A 16,148-nucleotide genomic window follows, 5' to 3' on the forward strand; every position below is an offset into this window, starting at 1 on the left:
GCCTTCTGGCTGCAGTGTCTGTATCTCCTTCGCAGGACAGCTTGCTCTTTCCACTCTCCCAGGGCGATCAGTCTCTCCAGTGCCGTTCAGTGATATTTAGTTGACACCTTTGTACCTCCAGGCTACCCCTCAGCTCTGAGCGGACTGTGCCTACATTACACCATTAAATCTGCTCGCAGATATCTCAAAGACCTCAGGTCAACATGGCCACCGTAGAAAGCACAGCCTTTCCCTGTTCCACCAGGTGCAAAGTCAGAAACCTAAGTGTCAGCCCTGACTCTCCCCATATACTGTCCATTACCAAGTCCCTTCAGTATCTCCTGGGCCCATCCAGATGTCTCTTTTCCACATCAACCTTCATCCTAGCTGTTCCCACCCTTTCCTGGGCCACTACGATGGCCTCCTCAGTGGACCTGCCACACCCAATCTCATCTAATCTCTTTCCAGATCCAGTCTCTAGAGTGCAGCCAGATTTTCTTTATAAAACATAAATCTCATCATGTCCTCTGTTTAAAACACTTAGTATGTCTCCCGTTGCTCTTCGCATAAAGGACAAAAATGTCAACAGTACCCGTGGAGCCCTGCATTATCTGGGTCCTGACCAGCTTCTCCAGACTCGCCCTGCACCCGCTCTCCTGTGTCCCCTGAGCCCCAGGGAGCTGGCTGCCTTTCAGTTCTCCAGCTATGCCACGTGTCCTCCCATCGCGGGGTCTCTGCATACCGTGCCCTTTGCCTGAAATGCTCCTTTCACCTCCATGCACCTTGAACCGCGATGCCTCCTTCAGATCTCAGCTTGTCATCATTTGCGCAGGAGGTCTGTCCTGACCCCAATATCTAGGTCAAATCCTTCTATTATTTATACACATATGTATTATGTTATAGCCCTTGTTACAGCTGCAACTGCTACTTGGTTGTACGATTATATGGCCGACGTCAGACTTCTCCAAGTGGCTGCCTGGGATCGGGGAGCCTGCGTGTTCACTGCTGCAATTGCTTAGAGTAGATGAAATATCACACACAATAAACCGTCGGTAAATATTAATTCAATGAATGAACAACTGAATTAGTTACAGGTAGCTGGGAAATGGGTGTGGAGATATGAGCCAATATTACTAAAGTTATCATTTTCAGGAATAGAGGTAGCTAAGAGTTTATAAGGGACAAATACAGTGTATGGCTCCTGACAAGAGAGTTTTGAATTGGTAAATTTGGGGCAGATAACATGGAGCAAGAGGAAACTGAAGGCGCACTTGGAAGAAAAAGAGAAAAAAATTCATTCTTATACGTCTTTGTGTATAATTACAACTCCAGAAAAGGATTTGAAAATTAGATATGCTCTATTATTATCCTACTATAGCAATTAGAAAATTGTCATACTATATTTCAAACCAACTTAGTTTAAGAACAAATTGAAATACAAACTTTAGTTATCCTTATATAAAATAATCTTCTCCGTAAGGTCAAACTTCTGTCACATGGACTGCAAAAGTCTTACATCTATTGACTTTTATGTTCAAAAATCACCTAAAATACTGTTTTATATAGCAACTCCGTCTTCATTTTAAATGGTGATAAATTAGCAAACGGAATCTCTGAGATGCCAAACCTACTGACTCATAATTAATGAAATGTTTCAGTTCTAGACATTTATTTTGATATATTAATGAGTGCTATTTCGCTATTTAATTAGAAGCTTTTTTTCACCAAAGTACTATAGATTGCTCTGAGGAGTAGCAGATAACTGAGATGTACCAGCAATTCAATAGTAACCAATTAATTGGTAATTAAGTTTCTATTGGTGATCAATCATCCATTTCGCAGAGATAGCCAGAACTAAGGGAATCTGCTTAAAGGATTCTAAATCAAAGGCCATCGCAAGTATTCTGTTAAAGAGGTGACTCTTTTCAGGGTCAGTTTCTGTGGGTATTTTGTTCCTTCTCTTGCTTGATCTTAGCCTTTTTTTCTATATCTGGGTGGCATCCTGGGAACTTTAAAGCCTCAAACTTGACCCTGAGTTCGGTGCTGGCAGAGATGTGATGAATTCATTGGGATATGAAACAGTTTGCTGTGTGTGGAGTCGTCTTTGACTGTAAACTAGTAGCAGCCTTCTATCAACAAGAGACCAGGAATTGTCTTATTTATCTTTTACTCCCCACGGTGTTTTGTGCCCAGCACACGATCCGTACTTAACCACAGCTTGCTGAGAAATGAGGGCATCCGTGAAGTAACCAGACTTATGGCCCCGCTGCCCCCCAGCTCGCTCTGTGGTCTGCTTTGCTGACCAGGGCCAACACGAGCATGAGGTGAGACAGATCTGTGTCTGTCAACCTGCAGGGACTTGCTAGTGTTTTTCAACTGAAGGAAGAGCAACACGACCAGAACGTTAGGCGCTTGTTTCCTCACGTGTGAGGCATAAATGCAGAACTCTGCATCAGAGTTAAAGAAGCGTTTATATTGTGCACCTCAAAATTTCCCCTTCAGGAAGTGGTAAGGTCTCCAAATGGTACCTCCTCAGCGACTGCTGGGATGAAGTTATGTCTCTCTTTGGCCCCCAAACAAAGTCCTAAGTATAGGAACATTGCAACTACAGAACTCCTTGATTTTGAAAAACTGCATTTTGGAGCCCCAAACCAAATATGATGTCAGGTTCAGGTGACATTCATAAGTCAGGGGACCCCAACCTTTTTCTTTTTCATTTTCTCCCTAACAGATCTGCAGGAGATGGGTTAGGGGCATTAGCTTCCAGGAAAAAGTAACATTCCAGGGTTGACGGCAGGAGAGGTAACGACTCCTTGCCTCTTCCTGTTGAGAATCCTGATAAACTCGACCACTGGGGTCAGGGTGACAGAAACTGGCTCCCGCAGCTGCATGCTGTCTTCAAGCTTGGATAGTAGAACTTTAACTATTAGAGAGCCTCAGTTCCAGCTCTCAGCAACGCAAAGATAAAGCGCTGTGCAAATGCAACTAAATCTCAGCCGGAGGAACCGTGTCCCTTAAAGACAATGAGTGAATGCGTTTGCTGCTTGTTTGTACAGGAAAGGTGGGTGGGGGGGGGAGGGGGTGTCTTCACAGTGCTTCAGACAAAGTTAGCTCCTGGCTATGGCATTTGGGGTGAGGCTGGGTCCAGCTGGAAAAGCAACTACAGACCTGCTGCCAGGGGTCTCCTTGCCACTCTGACTTCCCTCAAAGGCATGAGGTCTGGAAGCCGGGCTGGTGGAAGCAGTTCTCTGGTATGGCAGCTGCTTGGGGCACCACAGAGGTTTCACCCCAGCACTAGTTGGGAAGCCAGACTAACGCTCTCCCTTTAGTAACAAAGGGAGGAAGAAGGAAGGAAGGAAGGAAGGGAGGGAGGGAGGAAATCTATCTTTTTCCTGCACCTACACTGTGCCAGGCACCGAGGTGGGCATTTTCCCATACAGCCAGACTCTCAGCAGCCCCGGGAGCTGCCGTTAAACTCAGTTTTCAGGAGGAGGAGACTCACCGGGCCCAAGGTGCGGCCACAGTGCCCGGGCACGCTGGAACTGACACACTGGGGTTTAGTTCTCCCTGATTTTCATGGTCATGAATTTCTTTTGCTACTGCATACTATTCTGGGCAAAGTTCTGAGAATTGCACAATTGGAAAAGTGGAAAGGGCCTTGGAGACCATCTTATTCCAGCCCCTAATTTATTGTGTGAGAAACTGAAAGTCAGGAAAGTTGTAACTGTCAGAGTTGGAACCATTAAACAAAAGTTTACCATTTAACATAAAAAACCTGTAACTCTTGAAAGTAGGAAATGTAGATTCACCCGTCTCTAATTCCTTTGCTGAGAGAAAGGCTGGAATTAATCATTATTTTCTGGATAATGGCACAGAGATGACCACTAGCATTTTGGATTGTTCTAATCAGCTTTGCTATCAAATTTACCTGTTTTTATTACTTATTTTGTTAATTAACATTGCTCTCTTTTCATCCAGGTAACTTTAACGTTTCAGTCATTACTTCTTTCTCTAGCATTTCCCACATCCCACTAGGTGTGAAATCCCACTAAACCCCTTCCATGCACAGTGTCTCTCCTGTCAGCCCCCCCCCACACACCTGCACCACTGCCCCAGGCTAGGTGTTTCTTCTGTCTCCCATCTCATCTGCCCTGAAGCAGTTATGAGTTGTCACTCCCATCTTTAAACCTCAGTTGCTGCCCAAAGGCCTACAGGAAATGTCTAAATTCCTTAGCAGGGCCTGCCTTGACTTACATTTTTAGACTTTTTTCCATTAAGATGAAAGGTCAGGTGACCATCTAAGATGCCAAATGAATCTCAAGAGTGGCTCTGACACATGACCCTCCAATTCCTGGATTGTTGCATTTGCTCTGGCAATTGATGTCCCACCTCCAGGTAGGTCACCGACACCCACTCCTTGCTCAGGTCAACCTGAAGCCTGACTCTGCAAAGTCTCTGTCTATAAGGTCCTTTGAATGACAGAAGTAACGTGTTTTAATGAGTGAGGGAGGGGACATAGTGACAAAGAATGAGGTGGATAGTATAAGGGTACAGGAAGACACCACACAGCTTGAGATATTTGAGTCAAGAGGGGAAAAGAAATAAGAAAAACAAATTCTCCCAATACATTGTTTAGGTAGAGACACTTGTGTGGTACAGCTACACACAAGGGAAAGATGAACCAACACTGCACGACAGTTGTTCATCCACTTCTCTGGGCTGGAGAGGGCATCTGACTGGGGTGGGACACACAGTGCCTTCACAGACCTGGTAACGTTCTCTTTTTAAAGCCCAGTGGTAGAGAAATCAGTATGTGTTTAATTTTTCATACACACACAGCACAATACATATGTATAGCACGTGATTCTTTTGTGTATATGGCTATAGTTTAATAAATTTTAAAGAAAACAATGAATAAATAGGAAGTGAGAAAGTGGAGAGAGCCTATTTTGAACTTCTCCCCACCCCAAGTTCTCGATGTCCTAAGCAAATTTTAAACATTCACAGTTTATCTCAGCTTGTAGGAGGTCCCAATAATGTTAAATAACTTCTGCAGAGCGGGTCATAGTTTTCAAAGTACATTACTTCATTGGATCCTCTCAAGTTTGTGGGCTGGGCTTGTTATGGTCATCGTATTTCTATATATGAAGAAACTGAGGTTCAGAGAGTTGTCAGTAAATACCACAGCTTGAATCTTAGTTGTTGGTTTCAAATCCTATATTCTTTACCCTGCATCATGCTCTTATTTACAAGCTCCTACAGTATTTCTGAGACAAACACATGCTCCGGGGCTGGTCTGGGACCTGGGAGAGAAAAGAAGCTAGCACCCGACAGGACTGGTTCCACCCCAACCAGGATCTGATGAGTTGCATGACCTCAGGCAAATCACTTGAGCTCTCTGGGTCTGAGTATTATTTTACTATTACTTAACAAACATGTACTCATAGTGTTTACGACGTGTCACTGTTCTAAGCACTTTCCGAATATTAATTTAGTGAATCCTCATAACAGTCCGGGAGGAGACTGAAGCACTGCGTGGTTATATAACCAGCACCTGCAGAACCAGGACCAGACCTCGGCCCCCGGGCCCCAGGGTCTTCACTCTAGTACCAGGCTATGTGCTTGTCTGTACAGCAAGGGGTTGGGTGAGCTGACCTCAAAGTTCCCTTCCAGCTCTTCCAAGCAATGGGTCTATGGAGGGCTTCCCAAAGACTCCCCTGAGCCCGCAGCCGGAACAAATGAGTGCTCAGGATGTTCAGGATATCAGGAGGAAACAGTCCCCCAACCACCAGAGGTTACTCCAAAACACAGATTCTGGATACATGTGTCTAGTCTATAAGAAGTTTAGAAAAACATTTATTTTTTTCAAGGTTTATCCTATTTTAAAATAATTATATGATGTCAACTCTGAGATCCAATGATAAACAACCTGTTGTTGTTTTTTTAATTTTTAAAACTTGTTACAAATTGCTTCCTTAACTCAAAAGCTTAAATATTGTCAGAGGGCTAACTGCAAGGTGTGATCAAACAATATGGTTAATGTTGAAACAAACAAACAAACAAATAAAACTTACGGTAAAAGACACATTGCCATGAATCCTCCTCAAAGTACTCCCCTTCACTTCAAATACACTTATCCCATCATTCTGGCCACTTTCTTAAGCAGTTCTGGAAGTTCTCTTTCATGAGTGTCTTTAGTTGCGCTGTCATGGCTACCTCGATGTCCTCAATCATTTTGACTTTGGTGAAGAGCCAGAAGTCACATGGGCCAGATCCAGTGAATAAGGTGGATGAGGACACACTGTAATGTTTTTATTTGACAGAAATTGTGGTATACCAGAAGTGACATGTGACATGGAGTGTTTTCATGATGGAGGATGAAACCATTTGCCCATTTCATGTTAATGCACTGTTCGTAATCCATGATTTATGGCGCACTTTAAAACACACCTTCTCTCAACTGTAGCTCCCCCATGACTGACTGCACTGAACAAGCTGAAACTTGTCACACACGGTTACTAAAGTTCAACCTGCTGCTTCTGGTAGTGAAGATCCCTGCTTTTCTGTTGGACGGCACACGGCAGTGGCATTCACAGTATGTTTTGATCATAACGGAAAGGCTCCATGTCACACATCGCTTCTGGTATATGGCAATTTCTGTCAAATAAAAACATTATGGTGTGTCCTCATCCACCTTATTCACTGGATCTGGCCCATGTGACTTCTGGCTCTTCCCCAAAGTAAAAATGATTCAGGACATTGAGGCAGCCACGGCAGCGCAACTAAAGACACTCATGAAAGAGGACTTCCAGAACAGCTTCAGAAAGTGGCAAGAATGATGGGATAAGTGTGTTCAAAATGGGGGTGGGGGGATTTTAAGAGGGATTAATGGCAATGTGTCTTTTACTGTAATAATTTTTTTATTTAAACATTTACTGTAACTTTTGATCACACCTCGTAATAAGAATTACTCTACATTTTGTAAGCCTTGAAATAATACTTTAATTATTCTAGTCTTTCTTTGCTTTTTCATGAATACTTGCCAGACTTTTTTACTTGACTCAGACATATACCTGTTTTATAAAACGAAAACTGTATTTGCTTCAAAATGTTTCCCCTAATTAACATTATGATTCATGCAGTGAATATGCAATTACATTTAATTCAGTATAATTAAGGATGTGATATATTTAAAATAGTGATTCTTTTAATTGATCTATAGGACAGATTTAGCTCATCTATAGATAATTTAAATCAGTCTTGCAGATAGAATTTTTTAAATGTACTATCTTGTAAAATCTTTACCAGTTCACTCATACCAGCTCTCTTCCCTCCTTGCCCATGACTAAATTAACAGAAGCAATTTAACATAAACTTTATTCATAATTATACTTTGTACAGACTCTGTGGACATGTAGTTATGGCTTTCAGGGGGATACATATTTCAAAATGGAAAAGTCCTCTTTGCCCAGGGCTTTTCATATAGTTGGCTAAAAACTCAACTGCTTTAATTTCAGGAATTCCACTTAGCATATTTATCTAAATTTTAAGTATGTCCTCTCTTCTCTTTACTAAGTGGGATTGGGAGAGTGGTGGTCTGGAACTGACAACAGACTGAGACATAGAGCTTTGAACTTCAGTGTCAGGTTATGTTTCTTTCAGAGCTATTTTTAACTTCTCTGAGTCTGTACTCAAATGTCTAAGATAATCAACATTGAAGCCTGATTCTTTGTAAAATGCAGAAGAGTCAGCTCTCTTGGGCAGACTGCTAGGGTGCTGTGGTCAAACCCTGAGAATCTGATTAGGTTGCTTTGTGTTATGAAGAGGACTCAGCCGGATGATGTACAGTTTAAAAGAAAGATCCTTCCTCAATAGTTCTGCTGCCACAAACTCCCCTTGAAGTAATCCTGTCTCACAGCTTCAATAGCCATGGGGTTCATGACAACCTCAGAGCTCAGAGTTCTAGCTGGGGAGGAGAGCTGGGGAGCAGATAAAGAAGAGTTGATTCGTCTCTGGGAAGGCAGAAAGGGCATCCTCTCTGGCTATGTGTTCATTCTCAGAAGGCCACGAATGTAGCACAACTAGGCGTCTGGCCAGCCAGCTGCTGGCCCAACACCGGTGACTCACGAGATGATGGATGCCGCCTCGTGGTGATGACCTAACTTCACACACCCAGTGGCATTCTCTCTTCTGAGGACCAGCCCTGTCTCTGAAACTGCCTTCAGGCCAAGTTTAAATATACCATCGATGACATTCAAACTCATCGTTTGTCTTTCCGAACTGACTCCCTCTTCTAGCTTCCTATTTCTATATGGCCTCAATAGCTACCTCATCCTAAGTGTGAGGTCTCAGCCATCTTTGACTCTTCCTTTTATTGTTTGTATCTACCCACTGATATACTTTTTTAAAATTTGAATTAAGGGAAATCTAGAACTTGGCCTTTTACAATCTGATTTCCTTGATTCCAGAATCTCTTTTCTCAGTTCCACCTGTACAAATATTTAGTGTAATGTTCCCCAAGCACCTTCTTCATCCTGTCCAGTGGTAATCCCCCTGGCCTAGCGGACAGGCCTAGTGGAGAGGAGCATGGGATCCAGGTGGGCCTGCCCTGACCAGCTGTTCAGACTTAGAGAGGATACTCACATCTCCACGCCTCAGTTCTTCACTTGTAAATGGAAAAACACATACCTACTAACACAATTGTTTTAAGGTCTAAATGAAAGGAATGTAGTGACAATACTATATTGAAGGGTTACTTCCTTCATTCATTTCGTCATTTAAAAATATTTAAGACCTTACTAGGTTGACTAATGTCCACCCCAATGACTGATATTCACTTGGAACTTCAGAAGGTGATCTTACTTAGAAAGGCTCTTTTCTATGTAATTCATTAAGAATCTTGAGGTAAAATCACCCTGGACTCAGTGTGAACCTAAGTCCACAGACTGCTACCTTTACAAGAAGAGGAGAGGCCATGTAGACACACCCAGGAAAGATGGTTCTATGAGAATGGGGAGAGACTGAAGTGATGCTGCTACAATCCAAGGCATGCCTGGGACCACCAAAACTGCAGGAGGAAGGAAGGTTCTTCCCTGGAGCCTTCAGAGACAGCATAAGCTTGGCTGACACCGTGATTTCAAACTCTGGCCTCCAGATTGCATGAGAATAAATTTCTGTTGTTTTAAGCCACAAAGTTTGTGGTGATTTGTTATGGCAGCCCCAGGAAACTAATGCAAACCCATACCATGTGGCAGATAGTATTCTGTGTGCTAGAAGGATACAGCAGCAAACAAAAGACCTCAGTGCCTGGCCATGTGCAACTTAAATAGTTATGATTAATATCACTGTTGTTGGTCTAGCGATTCCTCATAATGCCCATAAGGCTAAAGTCCAGGGTTCTCATTATTTAGATTAACAAGCCTCGGGTTCTTCATCTGTTAAATGGAAACACTCGTACCTATCAAATAGAATTACTTACAGCAAGTGAGGTTGGCTGGGTTATCTGTCCACTATTAATTTTCACTATCCTCTAAAGCAGGTGGGTGCCCTTCTTTTACAGAGGGCGAGGTAGCAAGTATGTTAGGCTTTGGGTACCAGACGCTCTATGGAATATATGTTGGTTTGTGTGTTATTTTCTAACCCTTTCAAAATATAAAAACCGTTCTTAACTTGCTGGATGCACAGACACAGGCCATAGGATGCCAGCCCTGGCAAATGCTTCTACCGACAGCCAGTCAGTGGCACATGGTGCACACTGGGAGGGGAGAGATAAGACACGCAAAACAGCTAATTCATAAGGCAAAGGACCAAGAACTAGCTAACAGATCGGTCCTGAAAATGTTGGTACAGGTAGCAGATGCTGTAGGATGTGGAAAAGGATAAGATCCCTGTGGCTGGAGAGGCTCACGTGGGGCGAGGTGGGGCCAGGTCTCGACAGAAGCTGGATTAATGAAGAGGAAAGAGAAATACTTGGCGCAGAGTATGTTTCGTATATATGTGTTATGGGTTTCCACACATGTGTACAAATGCATTTATATATAAATGACATGGATACACATCCATTCGAGGTCTGTCATGTAGCTCCTCTCGAGGTGTCCTCAGGGTTCAGAAGACAGCGTTCTACAATGGGAGGAGCTTTGGAATTCCAAGAGCTAAAATGTTTGCTTCTGTAGCATCGCTTGCTAAGGTGAGTCAGCTCTAAGGCAGACCAAGTTCATGTGGTTTCGGTTAGCAGCCTTCCGTCACATCCAGGAGTGACAGACTGATTCATCGGGAAAGTTGCTCCAAGTGAGGCAGATCTTAATGCTTAGTGTGTAGAGGTGTTCTGTTTTTCTCTATTTCGTGAACAGACAGGAATTTTAATGTACTTACTCACAGGAGTATGAGAGACACTCAAAGACAGCACACAGACTTCCGTACACTAACGAGAACACAGACGCGGCTCTCCCTGTCAGTGACAAGAGCCATCCACGCCTGCTGATGTGCCTAAGTGTCACACTCCATAGAAATGGGCCGATGAATGCCTTAGCGGAGGCCAGGAGAGGTGAAAGATGGATGAAGCCTGAGTCCTTCAACTGGGCCCCAGCATACTGTTTAAAGCCATGACTGTGGTCCAGTCTGCCACCTCTTATCCCTCCTTTCCATCTTTCCATTGTGCAGTGAGACTCTACTCACCTTCTCCCCTGGCACCTGACTAGAACCGCTTATCAGAAACCTCCGTTTGTGGGCCGTGCTTCCCACTGGCCAAAGTCCCTGAGGCGCTTCCCAAACTCACTTCTAATCTGACTGCATCTACATGGAGGCCAAGCTCAAGGAAGTTTCTCTCTGCACCAAGCACGCTCTTCGTGCCTGCGAGTGCGCCCTTTGGATTCCAACCATGTGGCCACAGGAAGGCTGGTATTTCAAACACCTTCACCCTAACCCACTTCTTTTCTTTAACCAATCATTGTCTTCAACCTGAAATCAGAGATTGGTGGTCAAGAGTGAAAATCTGTGGATTCCAAATGCAGACTTCATGGGGGTGGGGACACCTCTGCTGGAACATCACCCCAAGTTGTTGCCACAAGTCCCTCATACAGACAGTATCACCCACTCAAAGGGGGAGCTCAGTGGACAAGCTCCAGAAAGTCTCACGGAGCAGAGATACTGCTCTTCCGTCTTTTTCCTATTAATGGCGTGTGTTTTCCCAGTTTTATTTACAAAGCTTGGAATTCCTGTCTGTTGACCTCTCTATCTTCATCTTTCCTTCTCCTCTTTGTTCTGATCCATCTTCATTCCAAACTAGTGGATGGAGGAGGGTGTGAGGGTGTGTGTGTGTGTGTGTGTGTGTGTGAATTTATTCAGTTGCCAATTTAATTTTTGGGAACTCCTCAGTTCCATATACTAGTTTTTAGAGATTTGGAGGAGAGATTTAAAAACTATTTTATCTAAATATTATTTTTACTAATCAGCATTTTATTACATTATTTGAAAATGGGGGCTTCGTCATAATTGTTCACTCAATTGATAAACACATATTTTGTTCAAGCTATTGTGTCAGGTAATGGGGATGTGGAGATAAAAGTCAAAGTCAGTATCTTCAGGGGGCTGATAAGGGAACCAGTGAACATGTTACCAGAGTGTGGTAAGAGACATGGTAGAAATAATTAAAGGGTGCTACTCAGTACTCAGGAAAGACAGCTTATCCAGAATGGGGCTGCAGGAAAAGCTAGAGAAGATTTCCTGGGGAAGAAAATGCCTGACTGGAGTTGTAAAGAATAGGGAGAAAGTGTTAACCTGACAAAAGAAACAAAACCATTATCTTGAAGAGATGTCTAGACTCCCATGTTCATTCAAGCACTATTTATAATAGCCAAGGGATGGAAGCAACCTAAGTATCTGTCAACGGATGAATGGATAAAGAAGATGTGGCATATATATATTAGGTTGGTGCAAAAGTAATTGTGGTTTTTGCAATTATTTTTAACCTTTTAAACCACAATTACTTTTGCACCAACCTAATAGAATATTATTCAGCCTTAAAAATGAAGGAAGTCCTGTCATTTGAGACAATATGGGCGAAGCTTTTATGCTAAATGAAATAAGCCAGATAGAGAAAGGCAAATAGTGCATGGTATCATTTACATGTAGAATCTAAAAAAGAAAAGAAAAGTCAAACTCAGAAAGTGAGAGTAGAAAGATGGTTGCCAGGGGCTGGGGCATGGGTTGAGGGAGAGGCTGGTAAAACAGTACAAACTTACCATTAAAAGATGAGTAAGGTCCGAGGGTCTAATACACGCAATATGGTGACCATAGTTGATAACACTGTTGTATAACTGAAATCTGCTGAGAGTAGAACTTAAATGTCCCGTGGCCCACACACACAAAGAACGACAGGCTGAGGGTAGGGTAGGGTGGCAGTGGTGTGCGTAGGCCGTTTTGTACCAGATTGCAGAGCCAACTGTAAACATTTCTTCCTAATTGTTGTTCAGTGACTTTACCTTTGTAGCTCGAATTTGGCTCGGTGGGAGTACTTCCACCAAGGAAGGAATGGAAATTTGCAAACACTGCAAATCAGGGCTTCTGCTCCTTCTTCTCTCACAGTAAAACGTCTACCAGCATACCACCTGGTGTGAGAAGGACCAAGAAATGGCCAGTGCGAAGGTGAGGAACTCCTTGAATATCGTACTAAAGAGTGTGGATTTGACTTTGAAACCATTGGGACGCCCTCAAATTATTTTAGTGGACGTAATTACACAAATGGGTGTGTTCTGGGGAAAGAGTACGTACTCCAGCAGCATTATGGAGACTAAGAGGTTGGCTGGAGCTGAGGATGGGGACAGGGATTCTAGGTTTATCTTACAGGTATTATTCTCAACACACTCATCACACAAAACCTGTCTGGAATGCTAACCTGCAATTTTCTCTCTCTGCTTTGCTTATATGTAGAAGGAAAGAAGAAGATTTTTAAACTTAGTATTTACTGTGAATGAGACCAGGTTTTATTCTCAAGAAGGAATGTAAGCAGCAGATTGAAATAGATTGTGCTAATGAAGAAGGCTGAGATGGGCTGAATGATTCTCTAGAAACATTAAGTTTCTTGATTAAATAGGTGTTGTTCATTGCACCCAAACCAGCAGCGGAATAAGGTGCTTACGAAAGTCTTAAATAAGGCTGGTGCACGGAATGAAAATGTCAACATGTATTAATGAATGAGAGAGGTTGTGTAAACCATTGCTTAATCCCAGCTGAGGGTTTCCTGAGCCACTGGGGAACTGGGTTGAGGCTGATAGACAAGAACAAGGCGAGAAGGAAGCAGAGCATTAAACAAGCAATAGTTCATTTTCACTTGTGATTTACCCAGAGTTTAGAGTATAGAATGAAGGCCTTGCCAGTGGCAGAAAAGGTGAAATAAAGCTATGCCAACATTGTTCTTAAAATAATTGTCCAGTCATTCGCTGGAAGAGAGATTTTATTACATATTGGCAGAGAAAATAGAAAATTTGACTGTTTCCTAACTACTTCTTGAATCCCCAGCATTTAGAGTATTAAATAAGGCATTGGGAGTTAGAACAGCTGGTTCCAAGGACCCGGAGAATGCAAGGGAAACTTTAATATCTAAAGCTCACACAAGTACTAAATTAATATTTACTTATGAAAATGTAGGTGTTTACTTTCCAAACATTTCATAGTCCTTCTTTTTTCATGAATTCATCTGCATTCAGTTGGAATATTATCACCAGGGTCATAAGATACTCAATATTATATAGTTTTCACTACGGCTACCCTAGATCCCACAATAATTTGGAGGGTTTTTTTTTTCTTTTTTTTAAATAAAAATTTTTCTTTTTTTTAGGTGTGGTAAAGTCCTGGTATATAATTTTTTATGATCTGTAACAGTGCCACCAATGTTGAACTTCAGATTTTCAATACTGACGCGAATATGTTTTCCTGTACAGAAGCTATTAAAAAGGCCTGGGGGTGATTCGTATGCCACTGTGCCACATGCCCAGGGTCATAAAAAGCATTGCATGCCTTAAAATATGAAATTTCTACTTATGTTTCCATAAGCATTTGATTCTAAAACAGTAAATAGAAAATATAATCATTTTCACAATTTGCCATAACATATCATCATTTTTAAAAAGTAGGCATGTATCTTAGTCCTCTTTGTACACGCCAAAAAGCTGTACTTTGACCTTTCAAGGCTAATTACTCATTATACCTGCTATTGTTAAACTACCATTATATATTACTCATCATTTTGCAAACACTGACTAATATCTTTAATATTGGGCCAGTAACAGAATCGATCTTGTGCTTTGTCTGCCCAATTCTACGTGGAATCAATACCTTTTCTGTGACTCTTCTGAAATGAGAAATGAAAGAGAATGTAGTTGAGAATAAGAAACACTGCCCTTTTTTTTTTTCCATATCAGGTCTAGATAAACTCAACATAACTGGTGTTTCGCAAATTAGAAATATTTCTCAATTACTCTTACTAACATGTTTACTGATTCTTGTTTACCATGATGCTGGAGCCACAAATAAGTTTACATTTAATGAATCATCAGATAGATTGTATTCTATTCTAAATTCCTCTTCTTTATTCATTTAATTCGGTTCCTTAAGTACCAGGATCACCTAATTTGACCTCATATTCACCTCTATTATTGGACTTTCTCCTATTAGTGAATATATGAAGAAAAATAATCTCGCCTCCCTATTATCTTTCTTGAGGTTTTATATAACCCTTACACACATGGTACTCTTATAAACAATCTCTTACATTCAAGATTATGGTCACATTACTGGAAAGTAAATAGTCCTCTGCTTGTAATTACAGCCTCCAGGAAGGGGCAAGCCAGTGACCTCTGACATGTAGGCACAAGAATAAGCTCTGAAGATTAAGTACCTCCTGTTCCCTCATTTTTCCCTTGGCAAACTCCACTTCTTTCTTGGCTAAACACATGTGAACACAGAAGAACGTATTTCTTTTGATTCTACATACATACATACATACATACATACATACATACATATTTTGTACCTGCATTTCACATCTCTGTGGTTTGTGGAAATGACAAAAACAAAGCCTTTTATGATCCAGTCATAAAAATGCATTTGTAGATTTATCGAGGACTTTTATCCAAACATTTCATCAATTCAGATGGTCTCTGTTTACTTTGTAAATATACAGACTTCTTTTGGGAGACACCATTTTTTGTCAAGTAAAATCAACACTACTGTCTACAATCTGTAAAGCACATGCATAAGCTTAGGCACAAAGAAGCATGACAAACTGCCTGCCCTCTAAGATCTTAAAGTTACTTAGATATTTACACGATTAAACATAGATAGATGGATACATGGATAGATAGACAGACAGACAGATAGATACAGATAAACGTGATTAAAATGAGAGACAAAGGCAAAAACGTGTCTGCAGCTAAAGATGCACTAGAACAACATGAAGGCAGCTTGAACCAGCTAGCAAAGCCTGTACACTCAGCAGGCGCCCCTGACATCCCCGTGAGTCCCCGGAACACTCATCTCACGTGGCTGCAAGATTCACAAGAGAAGGAAATCATCCAAAATGGATGCCATTGTGCAGAGGACAGTGCACAGATGCAGAAGGACAATATAATATGATGGGCCCACCTCAGCATCACATTCCCTTGAATTCAATCAACTTTTATAATTTTGATAGTTTCAAAAGAGCTGATTCTGTGTGTTCTCAGGAGTATACGATTCACTTTGTCATAGGACTTACTGGTAACAGGATAATCCTTTCCACTCTCAAGCAACACAGGTTCTTCTGACAAATAGGGTCCCAAGTGTTAGCCAAAGAAGAAAGGAAGGGGTACCAGGAAAGAAACAACTTGAACCGACATAAGCACTATTTGTTTTCAGAGAAGCTGATAAGGTGACAGGCTGAGAGGCAGTGAGAGCGAGCACTCCTTACTTCTGTCCTAGCGTCTAGAAATCTACACTTTCTCTTCTTCAGACTAAAAATCACTCAATGAAAAGTAACAATTCATTCAGAAGTCAAAAAAAAGGCAGTTTGAACACAGTGACAACTATTTAAAAAACAACAACACAAAAACTGTTAAAAAAGTTAAATGGTCTAGCAGAGCTCTACTCCTTGTGACATGTTTTTGTAAGTGCAGAGTGATACGAGCTCACAGCCA

The 16,148-nt window shown here is 41.8% G+C and overlaps 1 protein-coding gene across 6 annotated transcripts in view; it reads right to left on the reverse strand.

Moving 5' to 3' along the window:
• MET (MET proto-oncogene, receptor tyrosine kinase) overlaps positions 1 to 16,148 on the reverse strand; it is a 112,333-nt gene that overhangs the window by 56,800 nt on the left and 39,385 nt on the right. The gene's annotated exons all lie outside the window — the stretch shown is intronic.

Source organism: Rhinolophus sinicus, linkage group LG11, assembly GCF_036562045.2.
Source record: "Rhinolophus sinicus isolate RSC01 linkage group LG11, ASM3656204v1, whole genome shotgun sequence".
NCBI lineage: Eukaryota > Metazoa > Chordata > Mammalia > Chiroptera > Rhinolophidae > Rhinolophus > Rhinolophus sinicus.